The sequence below is a fragment of the Urtica dioica genome, chromosome 6 (assembly GCF_054948205.1).
Source record: "Urtica dioica subsp. dioica isolate 48M chromosome 6, U.dioica_male_clone48M_v1_H2, whole genome shotgun sequence".
Lineage (NCBI taxonomy): Eukaryota > Viridiplantae > Streptophyta > Magnoliopsida > Rosales > Urticaceae > Urtica > Urtica dioica.
Window position 1 is genome coordinate 12,583,645 of NC_142761.1, and position 17,481 is coordinate 12,601,125.

Genomic DNA, 17,481 nt, shown 5'->3' on the forward strand with positions numbered 1-17,481 from the left:
TACTCTTCTTGTGGGCACTAATGCCATCAAACTCCCACTTGACTCAAAGAAGATGTGAGTAGTCCTTCATGCCCAATCCCTCCTGATGCTAGTCGAAGACTTTGCTGGCTAAAGCCTTGGTGAATGGATCTGCTAGGTTGTCCACCGTTGAGATCTTCTTCACCTCTACATCTCCGCGTTGTACTATCTCTCGAATCAAATGGCATTTCCTCTCAATATGCTTAAAGCGCTTATGGCTTCAAGGTTCCTTTGAGTTAGCGACAGCCCCACTGTTATCACAATAAAGTGTCATGGGCTCGTCGACTTTTGGAACTTTTTCCAAATACTTAAAGAATTTTCTAAGCCATACAGTCTCTTTGGATGCTTCACAAACAGCCACATATTCTGCTTCCATTGTGGAGTCAGCAATGCAAGATTAATTGATACTCCTCCAAACAACAGATCCATCATTTAGGATGAACACAGATCCTGAAGTGGATTTCCTGGAATCCTTATCCGCCTAAAAATCAGAGTCAGTATATCCGCCTAAACACAAGTTTGCCCTCGTGCATTAACTTGTAAACACAATGCTCATCTATCGACTGCTCAAAACCAAAGCTTTTCATAGTTTCATCAAATCTAATATTCCATGACCTAGATACTTGCTTTAATCCATAAATGGACTTAAGCAACTCACAAACCTTGGTCTCTTGACCTTCTTCCACGAAACCATCTGGTTGAGCCATACAAATGCGCTAGTCAAGATTACCATTCTGAAAGGCAGTTTTAACATCCATTTGCCAGATCTCATAGTCGAGAGCTGCAACAATGGATAGAAGTGTGTGGATAGATTTAAGCATCGCGATTGGTGAGAAGGTATCATCATAGTCAATACCTTCCTTTTGGGTATAACCCTCAACCACTAGTCGTGCTTTGAACGTCTCAACGTTCCCATCCAGACCCCTTTTCTTCTTGTATATCCACTTACACCCTACGGGTTTAATCCCTTCGGGAAGGTCTACAAGTTTCTAGACTTTATTGACGTACATCGAGTGCATTTCAACTTTCATGGCGTCAAGCCAAAGGTTTGATTCAGAACCAGCCATTGCTTGGCTATAGGAAACAAGGTCATCCATGCCAGAGACAGCTACGAGAGTATCTCCGTAAGACATGTACCTTCAGGCTTTTGAGAAGCCCTCCCACTACGTCGAAGTCCTACCTGACGAGATTCTGATGAGTTAGGTTGTGTTTCAGTTGGGGTAAGAACAATTCTTACAGATGAAGTAGAAGCATCCTCACCCAACTTTCATTTATTCACTTTCCAAGGAACAAAACATGTGGTAATAAACATTGCGTTTCACCAATCTTGTACATGAATTCCATATCTATGAGATCTTCACAAAGTTGTTCATGACATCTTCATAACTTAGTACTTCATCTATAGGTCTTGTCTATATCACATAGTGAATCTAGAACTCTGACTTTCTCCAATGAGAGTACGTAAGCTACGAAATGACATGTCTCATTTTAGGATTGAGGTAAGCATGATGAAATTCATACATAGTGACTTTGAGACAGAAGAGGTTAAATGGTTTGTTCTTACAATGTTTCTAGAAGTGCACTGGTCAATTCAGTATCTTCAGAAGATACCTAGGAAGAACTATAGAGTCTCCAACTCTCTATGTCTCGTAACTAGACATCATAGGTTCTCCTAACAATCATACTGAGATCAATAGCCCTTTGATCTTTAGATTGTGAATATACTATCTTAAGCAAACCATGAAGAGTTTGTTCATGAAAATCTTGACTCTTCATTTGTTGTTAGGTTTGTTTAAGGGTTAAAGACTAAGGTTTATCATAACGCTTCAAACAAACATGGAAGAATGAATGAAAGTTTCAACTCTTTATTAGTTATTCAGCAGTTACAAGCAGCAGCCGTCGTGAGACTTTATTACATCAAATGTATATAAGTCATAACTATTACTCTTCTTGTGGGCAACAATGACAACAAGGGGAGGGTGGTGGAAGGGCAGGAGAGGAACTAGCCCAAGGACCCTTAGTCCACCACCGGGGATATCAAACTTGCCGTGTAACCTTCCCGTTTGATATCAATGAACAAGTAAACTCATTTTTTTTGTGTTTTCCGTGCCGTGTCCCTATGAATGATTGATTGATGGTTGGCTTGTTTATTCGTATGCTTGTCGATATATTCTTGTGTGTGTGAATGATGTGGTCCCAATAGCTCATTACAATGTTATTCTGTGGCTGATCATTATCTTATGTTGTCTTGCAGACATCCAGTAGGTTGACTTGCTAGCGAAGCGCCGCAAGTGCCGCACATCCCGACTATATATCGAGTGAAAGTAGTCGGCCCGTGACATTTAGTATCAGAGCCACAAAGAGAAGCATTTAAAGAACGAGATGGCTCCATAAGATCCATAAACACTCAACGCCTCGATGCTCTAGAACACCGCATTGGGGGCGTTGATGCGATTAAAGAAAGAGTCCATGACATACAAGAGAACATGCGAACCATCGACATCGAAAACCTCATCGAGAGGGTGAAGCCACTCGAAGAGGCGCTGCGAAATACTAAATCCCTTGGCCCATCTGTCGAAGAAGCCGAGGGAAAGCTAGAAGCTATCATCGAGCGCCTTTCCCAAATCGAACAAGCAAATTGTTCCCCGTGGCACGCAACCACCAAAGCAAGTGTGCTCAGCTTGTCCGAAAGAGTCGAGATCCTTGCGAATCGAATACTCGCTCTAGAGCGCCGAGAACACCATGACACCACAACCAATTTTGAAGCAGGATTCGGCACCCTGGCAGAGAGAATAAATGCCCTGGAGTGCAGGGATCATTCTCCTCGCGACTCGAATTCTTCATCGCGAGTTACTGCTGAGCCAGGGGTGGGAGATCATGTAGCGAATCGAATGCAAGATCCCGAGGAAAACACGAACGATGATGTCGACTCTCTCCAAAGAGAACTACTAGATATAAGGTCTACCCTCAACCTCATATTCCGGGCCATGGGGAACCAACCCATGGGTCCGATCCCAGTCGAATTTGGCCGACCTCGAGTCCCTAAGTCTAAACACTTCGATGTACCCGAGATGCAAAAGAGTTGGAAAACTTCCTCTTCGACATGGAACAGTACTTTCGTGCGGTCCGTGCTGAAGAGGGTACTCGGGTGATCACGGCCTCGATGTATTTGACCGATGATGCCAAGCTATGGTGGAGGACCAAACACCGTGCGATCCAAGCGGGTGAAGTAACCATCAACACTTGGGATGACATGAAGAGAGAACTCCGCGCCCAATTCTTCCCCGAGAATGTCGAGTATAGGGCAAGGCGGAACCTCAGAGACCTAAAACAAATAGGCAATGTCCGAGAGTACGTGAAGAAGTTCTCGACCCTTATGTTAGACATTAGCGACATGTCCGAGAAAGACAAAGTCTTCGCGTTCCTTGACGGGTTGAAACCGTGGGCGAGGACCAAACTGCACCGCCTTAATCTACAGACCCGTGCCACCTGCCAAACAGTTGCTAAACATCTCACTAACTTCTCAGCTGAACCCTCTCAAGCAAAGAGACCACAAGTGAGCCCAAATCCGAGCAACGTGGGCCCGAGTAGAGCCACGAGAGGGATAACGCAGACTTGGGGGAAGAAGCAATTCAACCCGAGGCCTGATCCTCCTCCACGACCTCCCACAAGGAATGCTGAAGTAAAAAATGCTCAAGGTGAAGTCAGAAAAGCGCCGTGTTTCTTGTGCAAAGGTCCCCACAATGTTTGCCATTGCCCCGGCCGCAACCGCCTGACGGCTCTCCAAGCCGAGGTTCAGGCCGAGATGCACGAAGCTGAAGCCGAACAGGGAGAATGGGAGGAGATCGTCCAGGTGGGTGCTGTTAGACTCCTTAATGCACTCAAGAAATAAAGCATCGACCCGAAGAAGCCATCCGAAAAGGGGCTTATGTTCGTTGATGCGCATGTAAATGAGGAGTTTGCAAAGAGTGTGATGATCGATACGGGAGCAACCCACAACTTCATATCCAAAGCCAGAGCGAAACGCCTATGCCTGATCCTGGACAAAGATACTGGTCGAATGAAAGCCGTCAATTAAGAAGCAAGACCCACGTCTGAAGAGGCTCGACGAGTGAAGTTCAAGATGGGGACGTGGGAGGGACAGACGGACCTTATCGTAGTAAAGATGGACGATTTCGACATCGTGCTCGAGAATAACTTGTTCATTGAGAATGGAGGAATCCCCATCCTCGTAGCAAACACCCTAGTCATAATGGGCGAACGGCCCGCCGTAGTGCCCGCTAGAGTCAAGCAGAGTGTAGCGACGAGACTCATCTCTGCATCGCAGCTATCGCCGCCTTTGAAGATGGTGGGTGTGAACCTGTTCCCCGTATGATCTAAGAGGTGTTGGCGAAGTATCAAGACGTGATGCCCGATAGCCACCCGAAGTCACTAACACCAAGAAGAAGTATAGACCATGAGATTGAGGTCATCTCGGGCACCAAGCCTCCAGTCATAGCGGCTTACAGGATGGCACCCCCAAAACTTCAAGAGCTTAGAAAAAAACTAAACGAGTTGTCTGAAGCGGGCTTCATCAAGCCCTCCAAAGCACCCTTTGCGGTTATGCATTGACTACCGAGCATTGAACAAGCTGACAGTGCGCAACACCTACCCAATCCCCCTGATCGCCGACTTGTTCGACCAGCTAAGTCAAGCCATGTGTTTCACAAAACTAGACTTGCGATCAGGCTACCGAGTGCGGATTGCCGAGGGCGACGAAGCAAAGACCACTTGTGTCACCCGATCTGGGGCGTTCGAGTTCCTAGTGATTCCATTCGGGTTGAGCAACGCGCCAGCTACCTTTTGCATGTTTATGAATTAGGTGTTCCATGAATTTCTAGACAAATTTGTGGTAGTATACCTTGATGACATTGTGGTATACAACACTACGCTAGAAGAGTACCAGAAGCACCTCGAGTTGGTCTTCCAAAAGCTGAGGGAGAACCAGCTATATGTGAAGAGCGAGAAGTGCTCGTTTGCACAAGAGCGCATCAAGTTCCTCGGGCATATAATTGAGCGGGGACGTATCTGCATGGACATGGACAAAGTGAAGTCCATCCGAGACTGGAAAGTCCCTGCCAATGTGAAGGAACTTCGCTTGTTCCTCGGTCTGGTCAACTTCTATCAGAAGTTCGTAGAAGGATACTCAAGAAGAGCAGCCCCACTCCCAGAGCTTCTAAAGAAAGACAAGGTGTGGGATTGGAGCTCTCGCTGACAAAGCGCGTTTGAAGATCTAAAGGAAACGATGATGCATGACCCTGTCCTGGCCCTCCCAGACGTCATGAAGCCCTATGAAGTGCAAACCAATGCTTCAGACTATGCCCTGGGCAGAGTACTTGTCCAAGATGGCCAAAGTCGCAAGCTATCAGATGCCGAGTGAAGATATGCCGAGCGAAGATATGCCGCACAAGAAAAAGAACCTTTAGCAGTGATACATTGTCTGTGAGTTTGGAGGCATTACCTTCTGGGCTCGAAGTGCATTGTGAAGACGGATAACTCTTCAGTGAGCCACTTCCTCACCCATCCTAAAATCACCCCAAAGCAAGCGCAATGGCAGGAACTTGTCGCGAAATTCGACTTTCATTTCGAACACCGGTCAGGGAGCACCAACCAAGCTGCAGATGCCTTGAGCAAAAAAGCAGCAAAAAAGCAGAGTTTTCCACAATACGGATGCTTGCCCCAATGTCTACAAGTCAAGTAAGCGTCCCGATCCAGACTCGCATCAAGGAAAATCTTGAGAAAGACCCGGTTGCCCGCGCCATCATGGCCCTTGTCAAAGAAGGGAAATCACGCCGATTTTGGATCGAAGATGGGATCTTGTTAACCAAAGATTGCCGCTTGTTCGTCCCAAAGGAGGATGACTTACGGAAGAATCTCTTGAAGGAGTGCCACGAAACGTTGTGGGCCGGCCATCCCGGGTGGCACCACATGCTTGCCCTCCTTAAACAAGCCTACTATTGGCCTCAGATGAAGTCCCAGGCTCAAGACCATACTCGAACTTGCCTCATCAGCCAACAAGACAAGGTCGAGAGAAAGAAGACCCCCGAATGTCTAGAGCCGTTGACCATCCCAACAAGGCCTTGGAAAGCACCTCGCTAGACTTCATTACGAGTCTCCTGCACACGGGAGACTTGTCATGCATTCTAGTTGTGGTCGACCGGTTCTCAAGTATACCACCTTCATCCCAACGAGAAAGTACTGTGGGGCCGAAGAGACAGCCCGCTTGTTCTTCACCAACGTAGTGAAATATTGGGGCATACCGCAACACATTGTGAGTGATCGAGACCCTCGCTTCACAGGAACCTTATGGAGTGATTAATTAAAGCGGCTCGGCTCACAGTTAAACATCTCCACGAGTTCCACCCCCAGACGGATGGACAGTTCGAACGATTCAACGGGATGTTGGAAAGTACTTGTGCCATTTTTTCAATGAGAACCAACGTAATTGGACACAATTACTAAATGTAGCTCAGTTAAGCTTTAACGCTCGCAAAAGCTCGACCACGTCTCTCAGTCCCTTCGAGGTAGTTCAAGGCCAACAACCCTTGATGCCTCATTCTATCCCAGAGTACCCGGGCAAGAATCTGTGCACCTACAGATTTAGCAAGGAATGGGGAGACAACCACGAGATTGCCCACGCATATCTAGAGAAGACTGTAAAGAGAATGAAGAAGTGGGCAGGCCAAGACCGGTGACCGCTCGAGTTCAAAGTGGGAGATCGAGTCCTCATCAAACTGATGCCCGAACAGGTGATGTATCGCCAAGCAAGAGAAAAGCGCCTGTTCCAAAGATACGAAGACCCGCTGACCATTCGTGAGAAGGTGGGCAAGGTGTCTTACAGGGTCGAAACCAAACCCTGGATGAAGATGCATCCGGTCTTCCATATCAGCAACCTGAGACCCTACCGTCCCGATAAAGAAGACGGATCCCGGAATGAAGATAAGCGCCTGCCCATGAAGGGGCCACGATGCAAGAAGATTACAAAGGAGGTGGACACTATCCTCGTGGACCGTTATATCAAGATCCAACAGAAATGGCATTGGGAGCTACTCGTGAAGTTGAAAGACACAGGAGACGAAGAATCAACATGGGAGCGTGCAGAAGACCTAGAAGACTTCAAGCACAAGATTGAAGAGTTCAAGGAAGCAAGTCGCCATCTGCCATCGACATTGACAACTCCGGCCGTGGGAGGGGGTAGAGCACTAGGTTCATTAGAGAAGGGCAAGTTCGTCGAAGGTCGTAAGTAAACCCATGGCCTCTTGCCCATCACTAAGTATTTTGGGTAGATTGTATTTAGGATTTACTTTTGTAAGCCCGATGAGGGCATCGATAGAATTAGTGGGGATGAATGTTAGGGACCTCCTATTTTGCTCTCCAGAAAATATTTGCAAACAGGTCCCTAGAGGATTTTGTATGGTTCCTCAACCTGTTTAATGTTTACTGGAGTCACTTTGTCAAATGTTCTTTTTCCTTCTTTAGGGGATGGTGGTGGAAAGGCAGGAGAGGAACTAGCCCAGGGACCCTTAGTCCACCACCGGGGATATCAAACTTGCCGTGTAACCTTCCCGTTTGATATCAATGAACAAGTAGACTCATTTTGTTTCTGTGTTTGCCGTGCCGTATCCCTATGAATGATTGTTTGATGGTTGACTTGTTTATTCGTATGCCTGTTGATATGTTCTTGTGTGTGAATGATGTGGTCCCAATAGTTCGTTACAATATTATTCTGTGGCTGATCATTATCTAATGTAGTTTGCAGACATCCAGTAGGTTGACTTGCTAGCGAAGTGTCTCACGTCCCGACTATCTATCGAGTGAAATTAGTCGGCCCGTGATAAAAGAGGATTGGAGCTTGTCAAACAAGCGAAGGCCAAATTTAAACAAGTTAAGAACAGAGTAAAAGTCAAACAAACTTGCTCCAAGTCAACAAAGCCAGTGGCAAATCCAAACCAACTTGCGTGCAATTCAACAAAGCCAAACAAACTTTGGTCCAAGTCAACAAAACCAGTGGCAAAGTCAAACCACCTATGCGCCAAGTCAACTAAGACAATTTCCAAATTAATCATGACAATTTCAAAATAAGTATTCTCAGACCTTAAGGGTAACTAAATATTAAATTATCATATTTAACGTTTTTTGCATATTATATGTATGTAGAGCTTAAGCTCTTTTTTATGAGTCCAAGATTCCAGATTACCAATTAGCCAACCAATAAGAATGTACTGCTGCCAACGGTCCTATTCTAGGAGAAGTGTCTTTTTCTATATCAGTGGCCTTAGTGTTATGTATACTTTAGGTGTTTAAAAACCCATTGCTAACTTTATGTCTGTTCTGATGTTCTGACTGGTGTAGTTTATCAGTGTGTAGGAAAACCAACACTCGGTTTTATTTTGATGTCCATATATTTGATGTTTTACATTGTTATGTCACATCTATTTTGATTTTGATGTACAACATTGTAATGCCATGTCTATTTTGATATGAAAAATTGATGTCTCAATAATCCAGGAATAACCTGAATCGATCTCTTACACATTCGCAAATCGATCCACTCGAAAAATCCACATCCATTGGAATTATGACAATGATTTCATCTCCTTCGTACGTGATGTCTCAATAATTTATACATTATCAGTCAACACTAGTGTTGATGTAAAAAATCAGTTCAAAGCAGTCTCGACTATACGTGATGAAAATTGATCGATTTAGATTTATAGAGATGGGCCTTAGAATTCCCTAATGAGATTAAATCCAATTATGAAATAATGAACATAAAAGAAGATAAATTAAATGACATAAATTAAATGTGTAAAAGATGGCTCTGGGCCTTCAATTTAAAACGGATGACGAAGAACAATGATGAAAATAAACAAAGGTTGTTAATAACGAGCTCGATAACAAAAGCCAATAATGAGGGTTCTAGGTTGTATGTAACGTGAGAAAATATGCTCCTGGATCTCGTATTTATAGTTGCAGGAGGTAGTTGGCGAGCTCTAGTCTTCTAGGGCCACACCATGCGTCGAATCCGAATCTGGTCGGTATTTTTGGGCCACATGTCGCCTTTGACCCAGTTTAGATGGAACGGTTGAGGAGTTCCTGCTACGGTTAGGATGCGTTGTCCGAGTCTTTGGGGATACCGTTGAAAAGTTTGATGAGTGAGATGACCTTCGTAAAGGCGATTTTGCGGATACAGGGCCTAGGTGATCTTTGTCGTGGCCATTTTCGGCTAGTTCAGCTTCGTTAAAGATGATAGAATCGGACTTTCGGGAGTTTTGACAAGGGGGCGAATATGCTCTCGTGGGCTGCCTACTTACCCATGTAGTAGGTGTTGGTGATTAATGCACCTTAAATAACCAATTAAATGCGGAAAAGAATAATTACCCTAATAAGAGCTAATTATTAACATGGTTATTACACAAGATCTAGATTATTTAATTAATTAATCATAAGAAACTTCATCAAGCAACCATATCAGATAAAAGAGGAGTTCTAGAAAACTTACAGTTTTAGGCTCACGAACCGAAAGCTTTCACAATCCGTCTTCGTCTTGAACGTACAAGCCTCCACACGATCAGATCTGGAACTACTCCTTCAAGGACTTGATGTGATGACACCAAAGTCTTCCGAAACGTAATCTTCGAGGAAGATAAGACAAAAGAGTGGGTTTCGTTATATCTCACTAGATCTGGAAATATGGTGTTTTTGATCATTCTCTTTTATTTCTAAGAATGGAATTGAAGCAATTCCGAGGGGAAGAAGATGAGGAAGATTCGGCCAACTCAAGGAGAGAGAGAGGCCACCAAATTCCTTGGCCAATTAGGTTAAATTTTGATTCACATCAGCCCTCTATTTATTGCAGTTTAAAAGGTATTGTTATAGAATATTCTAGAATATTCAAAAAGATATTATTTCCTTTTATTGTGTTTACACTAGTGGATTAAATCTCAGCCATTGGATCTCAACAAGTGAATCCTATTTTTTCTCTCATCCGTCAGATCAATATCTAGGATTTTATTTTATACAACAGTAAAAAATATTTTGCTGTTGAGAAAATCTAGAAAAACATATTCTCCTAAATTTTCTCCTAAATATCCTCCTAATATTTAGCCTAAATATTATGAGAGAATATAGGAAAATATATCTCCTATTTATTCTCCTATATTTTAGGAACAAAAAAACAGAAAAAATACTTGTTACCACAGCAGTGCAAAAAACGTCCACACCGCAGAGGGTAGGCGATTTTTTGCTTTTTCAAGGCCCAATAGATTTAAGTCCATTAAAAACTTATTTACTTTTCCAACAAGAAATAATAAGTTTATTTACTTGATCTAACAATAAATAAACAGCTTTACTATAAATATTTATTAAATTCCCAAAATAACTTTTTTGGAATTAATGTTGTCAATCACTATTACAGCAAGTGAGATAATGATAATAATACATACTATCGTATTAACATTCTTATCCGCCTTTATCGAAGCCGAATCGGGGACGATGGACCTAGTAGGAAGGCTGGATTCCGTATTTGTAAAACAATTTCTTCTACAATCATGTCCCGAGTTCCCAAAACATCCATTTATACAACCTTCATTGGCCTTTAACATGATGAATCAAAGAACCCGGTATCACGACCTAGAAGTCCATGATCACTTCAGAATTAAGATCAAGCGTCATTGTGACCATCATTTGTGACCCTGATTAGTGTGTCGTAACGGTCCTTAAACGACACATCTACATGCAAGGTCTGTTTGGATCGTACATTTACCACAAGTGCAGAATACTCTCACTAAGTGATCAACCTTCACTTGTTTTCCATATATATGACTTTAGATAAGGCTTTCCATGCGCATATCAGTCATCGACCAAGTTTCAGTTCACCGTCCGATCTCGGATACCCAACATGCGATTCAGTTTGATATGGAGACTATGGATGATAGTTGTTATTGATCCTGAATGTTATCAGACCTCAACCTACTAATCATATGATGCTAATAAAGTAACTTCTTATCTTATTTAGTAATCATCATCTTCTAGTGGACAATATTCCTAACAATCTCCCACTTTGACCAGAGAAGACAAGTTACCATGAGCCAATTTATTCGTAGCCATCGTAAACATAGTTTCAGAAGTTTTGACCCAAGATTGAGATTCTCATGGATTCTCAATTTTATTATACTCCACAAGTTATGTCGATTTGACTTATATCCCAAATATATATCCACAGTCCATGCTAACATGCAAGTATTCTTGACTTACCTCTTAAGGTCAAGTCATTTTGTTATTAGTAAATCAATTTACTTTAGTACATTCTAACACTTTGTATGTTTTAGACTATACACCAGACTTCATATCTAAAGATACGAAGTTACCCTATTCGTTGGTGTACATCTATTGGTGCCTTCAACAATTTGCACCGTTGCATGCTCAGATCTCATCACCACTAACTATAGTGTGATTAAATAAGTTTCAATAAGAATTTTTATTGACTTCTTCCATTACTTAGTTATTTATTGTGCATCCTTGTTGATCAAGTCATATTCAATATACATGACTTTAAGGATTTACAATTAAATAATTAAGTATCTTACTATTTCCAGAATATTACAGTGTTTCAAAACACTCGTTAGTATTCTCGGAAATTTGACGTGTCAAAAGGACTACTTTATAGTCCACTTATTGACAATGTCCTTATCCTCAACTTTGAGCTCATATCTTATCAATAAGTATGTTTGAGACATTTATGGAACGAGTTTGTCGTTTCTAAACTTCAAGTTTCAGAAATGGTTTTAGCTCAGTCAATCGTGTCATCATTAAGTCAATTGTTCCTGGTGGTGGATTAATCGTCCGCCTACAACATCATCGTGGGTCGCTTCACTCTGAACCGGCTAAAGGGCATAACCTCTACCTACCATCTGATGATGAAATTCCCAACCGAGAATGGGATCGCCATAATGTTGGGAGACCAATCAATGGCGAGACTGTGCTACATGCAAGGGGTGGACGAGAAAATGAAGGGAAAAATGGTGAGTACCATCTATCAACTCGGGGACAAATTCCCGTGCAAGCTTGAGGAATGAGGCACCTTTGGGGAGCTAGACCAAAGGGATGACGTCGAGCATCGAAAGGTGGATGCTATTGTCAATGGTACCCACAAGAAGAGTTGTAGTCTTTACTTTTGTACATTTGATGTAATAAAGTCTCACGAAGACTCTTGCTTGAAATTGCTTATTTATTAATAAAAAGTTGAAACGTTCATTCATTCTTCCTTGTCTGAAGCTTTATGATATAACCTTAGTCTTTAGTTCATAGACAAAACTAACAACATATGAAGAGACAAATGTAGATTTGCATGAACAAACTCTTCATGTTTTGCTTAAAACAATATATTCGCAATCTAAGGATCAAAGGACTATTGATCTCAGTACGATTGCTGGGAGTATCTATGATGTCTGGTTATGGAAAATTGAGAGTTGGAGACTCTATGGTTCTTCTAGGTATTTTCCGAAGGTACTGAATTGACCAGTGCACTTCTAGAGAAAAGATAAGAATAAACCATTTAACCTCTTATGTCTCGAAGTCACTACGTATGAATTGCATCATGCTTACCTCAATCCTGAAATGAGACATGTCATTTAATAGCTTATGTACTCTCATTTGAGAAAGTCAGAGTTCGGATTCACTATGTGATTCTTAGCAGGACCTATTGGTGAAGTACTAAGTTATGAAGATATCATGAGTAACTTTGTGAAGATCTCATAGATATGAAATTCATGTACAAGATTGATGAAATGCAATGTATATCACCTCATGTTTTGTTCCTTGGAATGTGAATAAATGAAGTGGCTAGTGTCCAAATTGAGACATGACTCTTTTGGATGAAACAATGTGACTTGGTAGCTCCTCGTCATTACATTGTTTCTAACTTATTCACAAACGACATAGGAGTTGAGGAAATAACAACTAGAAGGGTAAAATGGTAATTTTGTAAATCTCGACTAGCTGATGATATTCATGAAGGGTAAACATAGATAATATTCAGTGGATCCACTCATCACGATTAAGTTGAATCCTTGAGTAAAAAATAAATTCATTTGAACTGAGAAATTCTCAGTGTCAACTCTTTAGTGGAGTCAGTTGACATTAAGCTAAACTTGGAAAAGGTTTGTGAACTTTTGAGTCCAAGTATTTTAGCTCAAGCTTTGTTCATTTGGATCCACGAGGTCACTATCACAAATTATATCGAGTAGGAATAGTTAAACTAGAAGCTAAGTCAAAACAAGAACGAGACAAGTTTTACGAAAATTGTCTAAAGGGTATTATTGTATTTTTGGACATAGGACGAAATGAATGTCAATAAATTTTTTTGACATGGTCATATGATGACATATAATCACTCGGCCGTAACAAGTTTATTGGGCCTTGAGGATTAATTTCATTTCATAGAATTTTACTTGAAAATTCTTAATGGGCTTTTATTATGTTGTCATGAACAAATGAAGAAAAATCTATATGCTCCTCCTAGAAGCCTTGCATGTCCAACCCAAGGAAAAGATAGAGTAAAATTCGTGCATGGCATAGTGTGAAAGAGATTATTTGTGCCTTGAAGTATAAAGATACTTGCCAAAAGAAAAGAGGAAACAAATATTCCTCTATAGGGAAGGAATGCCACACAGCCAAGAGGAAAGGAAAAGAGGAAACTAATCCCTTGAGGATTTGCATGAGGTGGACGCGTAGAAGAAGGAATGGGTAACTAAGGATTACTCATGACATGCTTGGAAAAAAAGTGGAAACTACTTCTTTCCAAGGCCAACCCTTCTCCTATAAATAGAGCCCTCATTCTTCTCATTTCATTCATCCCAAAGTTTAAGAGATTGAGAGCCTCTCTCTCTAGAACCTTGGCCGCCCCCTTCACTCTCTCTCTCTCTCTCTAGTTTTCCTTTCGTTTTTGTTTTGGCACCTAGGTCCACATTTGACCTAGTGTTTTAGGTCTTCGACTTTGAGACTTGTTCTTTAGTCGTCGTGTTTAAAAGTGCCCACACACTAATTCCTTTCTTTCTCGAGTGATTCTTGTGATAGAAACTTTCGTGGTTGCTCGAGTTTCTGAGGAAAGAAGAGAGACGTGCTGCGAGGGGAGACGAACGTTTCCACCATCCAAAGGCTTCTCAACGTTCAAGCTTCTCAAATGTTAGTAAACTTATAATGCTCATTTATAGTTTTAATTTATATGTAATTGCTCTTTGTCTAGGTTAGTAAAATCGTTTTACTTGTTTTAAAGAAATTTTTTAAATTCCGCCGCTTGCTCGAAGCGTTAAATCTTTTCTTAACCCTAGATCAATTCCTATAGACACACCAGACGACCTCGTTCCCGTCGTATTGGACGATGCCAGGCCTGACTAGGTAGTCAAAATTGGTGCCCAACTCTCGACTGAGGTCCAACTCCAACTCGCGGCTTTCCTCCGTGAGTTCAAGGTTATCTTCGCATGGACATACGTCGATAAGCCAGAGATTAACCCTGAGATAATGGTCCACCGCCTCAATGACGACAAGAAGAAAACTGAACGCGTCCAACCAAGGTGAGCGTTTAGCGGAGAAAGATACCATGCCATTGGAGAGGAAGTTGACAAACTTCTCGCTGCCAACTTCATCAGGGAGGCGGAGCACCCCAAATGGGTTTCCAATGTGGTGATGGTGAAGAAGCCCGATGGGAAGTGGTGGATCTATATCGATTATAAGGATAGCTACCCTCTCATGAGAATCGAGCAACTAATCGACGTCACAACGGGTCATGAGCTGCTAAGCTTTATGGACGCCTATTCAGGGTACAAGGTCATGCCCATGGTTAACCGAATGTTTCCTGACCAGACAAAACAATGGAGGTTTACGTGGATGACATGTTGGTCAAAAGTCTCAAAGCCCACGACCACGTCGAAGACCTCAAGGAGATGTTTATGATCTTGCGGCGGTACAAGATGAAGCTCAACCCCAACAAGTGCGCATTCGGGGTTGAGTCCGGGAAATTCTTGGGCTACATGGTAAGCCGCTACGGGATCGAAGCCAATCCTGAGAATATCAGGGCGATCTTAGAGATGAGATCGCCGCAAAGAGTCAAAGAAGTACAACGCTTGACGGGTAGGATCGCCACCCTGACGCGATTCGTGTCTAAAGCAATCGACAAACGCCAACCGTTCTTCAAGGCGTTAAAGAAGACTGATGGGTTCGTGTGGACGGAGGAATGCGAGAAGGCATTCCGTGAGATGAAGGCCTACTTCAGCTCTCCCCTCGTTCCTCTCAAAGCCTAAAGACGGTGAGACCTTGTACATTTACCTCGCGGTTTTCGACAGGGCGCGAGCGCAGTTCTAATATTACCAATAAAGCTCGCCATCGACTCTCCTCTTTCCCTTACTTCAAGTTTGTTAATGAAAATTTTTAGTTTAAACAAGGCCAACGACCACGTGATGTAATTTAATCTACGTAATACAAGACTATCGGGTTACATTTCATTTTGTGTTTCATTTCACATTACTATAATTTATAGTCTCCTCTACAAGTACCTAAGAAACTCGAGGGGCTAATAAGTACGAATCATCCACAACTCATTCGCACGACACACTCGAACCGAAAAAAGGCAGTTCACACAACTCAAAAAGGCAGTCCACATGACTAAAAAGTGGCTCGCGTGTCAACAGGTGCACACCCGGGCACGGGAGCGAGTCCCAAGGCAACAGTCAAAACCCAACATGCGACACGCGCACCGATAAGTGCCACGCTCGCTGGAACTACGCTTGCTTCAATCCCATCCCGACACTCAACGCGTACGCCGACAGGTAGCGTACATACCTGGAAAGAGGTCGCTCGCTGCCCAGCTCGTGCGCCAATAGGCAGCAAGTTACAATTGGGTTCAAAGGCCTACGCCCGCCGGACGAGTAACTGATCTAGCTAGCGTCCACGGAAAACCTGACCACGCGATGTGGCACTGAGGCCCCTCGAGGCCCAAGCCATGCAAATTGATTATGCCTTTGTCGGTAAATCGAGAAAATAAGAGACGCATCAACAAAACCGTGCAAATCGATTACGCAAAACATAGTAAATCGAGAAAATAAGACGCGTAATCAACCAGAGAAGGATAAATAAACACGACCAATGTCAAAGAAGAATCCGACAAGAAAGAAGAAATGACAAACCAAAGACAACTACTCGGAACCGAAGTCAATTTGGTCCTCCTCAAGTTCTGGCGGGGGAAGACCCGACTCCCCGGTGACGTCTCCGTCTAGGGGACAGTTCATCGACTAGGCAGCCTCGGCGGGAGGATGAGCATGAGGACTGTCACTTGCGGCACGTCATCCAACAAAGGAAACATGTCATTGAAGAAGGTGAAGGTGATCCCGCGAGACATGTTCTCCTTCGCAGTCGCGTCACAAACTTGGACCGCGGCCGCATGCCGAGCTTTCGCCAAAGCAACATCCCAATCTTCCTTTAGGTCTGCCTTCACCCGTACAGCGTCATCCTTCTCCTCGTTGACAACTTGCATCTCAGCCAATAGTGAGTTGCACTCTCTCTTCGCCAGGAGACGCGAGAAATCTTGCTCGACAATAATCGAGCGTAGACGATCTTCAGCTCCTCGTTGACAACTTGCATCTCAGCCAATAGTGAAGCTTCTTGGTCTCCCACAAGAAGGTGTCAACCGACCGCTCCGCCTTCTTTCGAGATGGTTGCTCAGCGACTCGCAGCACCCTCTCGGCCTCCAACTCTGCGCTTAGATGAGCGGCCTCCTCACGAGCCCGCTTCGACTCTTCCTCGAGGGCCTTGACCTCCTGCGCGGGCCAAACCCTCGCTAGTGCAGTGGTGTGCTTAGCCGCGGCGTTTTCCATGTCAGTCTGTATGTTGCGCATCCGACGGAGCAAGACTCGGAGAATACGATCACCCCGCTCCTCCAACAGTGGGCAACATGAGTACGGAAAAGATAAACACGATAGTGTCAAACAACATCGAAAAAAACAGTAAAGGATATGCCTTGCCTTACGAGCGTCGCTGACCCCATTCTTAAAGAACTCGACGTCGCTTTTCGACAGGAGACCCTAGAAGTCCATCAAGGAAGAGTCCGAGATCTCCTGGGAGCACTGGCCCCTCAACTCCGCCGCCTCCGCTTGGAGCCTTGAGTATGTGAGCGTGCTTCGAACGGGAAGTCGAGTTGTGAGTGGCCGATGATGAAGGCCATTTGTTCGAAGAGTTTGCCCCATTTCGCACCAAGGGAAGAGCCCGCTCAGGCGATCTCTCGTGTCGGGATGCGATCCGAGAGCGATCGGCGACGGCAGCATCGGTAGATGATTGCGCCCTAGGCAATCTCGCACGCGAAGGCTCCCGAGTCATAGTACCTGTCATGAGGAACATCAAGCGATCAGGACAAAATAATCCACAAAGCGCAAG

General features: G+C 43.6%; 1 pseudogene; it reads left to right on the forward strand.

Annotated features, from left to right (window-relative positions):
- The first annotated feature begins 3,181 nt into the window (after positions 1 to 3,181).
- Positions 3,182 to 5,272, forward strand: LOC149393397 (uncharacterized; annotated as a pseudogene).
- Positions 5,273 to 17,481: the final 12,209 nt, after the last annotated feature.